Raw genomic sequence first — 1,826 nt, 5'->3', positions numbered from 1 at the left:
TCTCAAGGGTGAACTGATCACATGATCTTGTGCTCTAAGCAGCCATCATTTTAATTTTAAAAAAAATTAAGATAAAATGTATTTAACATAAATTTTCACACAACATAAAATCCACCATTTTAAAGTCTACAAGTCAGTAGTTTTTATTCACAAGGTTGTACAGCCACCACCGCTATATAATGCCAGAACATTTCTATCAACCCACAAAGCACCCATGTACCTGACAACCACTAATGACTTTCTGTCTTTATGACATAAATAATTTGCCTATTATGGACACTTCACATAAATGGAATCATACAAAATATGTATGTGGCCTTTTGTGTCTGGCTTCTTTCATTTTGCATACATTTTTAAAGGTTCATCCATGTTGTAGCACATATCAATACTTCATTCCTTTTATGGACTAATGATATTCCATTGTATGGATATATCGCACTTATCTATTCATAGTTGATGGACACTTGAGTTGTTTCTACTGTTTGTCTATTATGAATAATGCTGATATGAACATTCATGTACACATTTTAGTTTGAACGTATGTTTTCAATTCCCTTGGTAATATACCTAGGAATGGAATTGGTGGGTCATATGGTCATAACTCTATACTTAATATCATCTTAATTTTCAATCAATAATTGTCATTCTCGTTACCTATCAGTCTCTTATGAGCTTACTTGTGTGAGTTCATACCAGAGAGATGGTGCTATCTGGTGAGCTAATGAAAGCAGACCCTAAACCTGCAAGACTAGACTCACCAAATTCTCTTGGCCACCAGCCTTGTTTTCTGAAAACTTTCACAGACATAATAAAGAGGACCACGTTGCCCACAAATTGCCCTTCATTAAAAAAGGCTTGAAGATCAGGACTGTATTTGTTTCCATGGAGATATAGCAGCCAGATTTAGCTTTGTGCAGAGATACCCTTGAGTTTCTATCTGAGGAGGCTTTTCCAGATGCTATGCTGTACCTTCTCACAGAGACAGATGTGACCTAGAACATCCTGCTGTCATTTTTTTTTACCTTCCCTTGCCCTCTGCATAGCTGCTGCTCATCTCAACCACCCCCATTGTCTACATCTTCTTTGGAAGTGCATGGTGTAGGCAGTTAGGGCTGTGGGAACAGGTGATGGTTGGAAAGGAGGATGGGCCTGATGGGGTACACTGGTGAGGACCCCACAGGGAAGCTTTTGGAACCTGGAGAGCAGCAGCTTAGGGCACAGGTGAGCCTGAAAGGTGATGTCCTTGAGCACCTGTGGACCACTGCAGAGCTGCTCACCATCTGGGTGATGTTTTACTAATTTTTCTTAAATTTTAAAAACTTTTACTTAAAATAATATGTTAAGAAATACAGAGAGGAACAAATAAAAATACAAAATCATCCGGCTCCAGAGACAAACATGGCTATTTTTTTTCCAGGTGCATCTTCTTTCTCTCTAAATAAGCAGAATTATGCTGTAATAGTCCATGCAATTTGTATCCTGCTTAGTTTGTCGTGAGTGGTCCTCATGTCATTTAAAGTTCTTCAAAACACCATTTTAAGTGTCTGTATGTACAATTTTGTATTGGCTATTTGGAGGGCCACTATTCAAAAGATTTATCTCTCATCCCTGACTAGATCCATTAGTCCTCCCTCAGTATGGGTTTCAGAAATAAAATAAAATTCCAGCTTCTTTGTCTTCAGAGGAAAAACAAAAACAAAAAAAGACAGACTTACTAAGAGTAACACAACACACTACAATAGGGGTAAATTACTGCCAAAGCTGTCATCCTGACCTCAGCCTTCCTGCCTCCCATCCCCTTCACAGCCCTCTGCCTGCCCTCCTGG

Source organism: Hipposideros armiger, unplaced genomic scaffold (genome assembly GCF_001890085.2).
Source record: "Hipposideros armiger isolate ML-2016 unplaced genomic scaffold, ASM189008v1 scaffold_79, whole genome shotgun sequence".
In the NCBI taxonomy this organism is placed as follows: Eukaryota; Metazoa; Chordata; class Mammalia; order Chiroptera; family Hipposideridae; genus Hipposideros; species Hipposideros armiger.
This window is presented reverse-complemented; position numbering follows the sequence as displayed.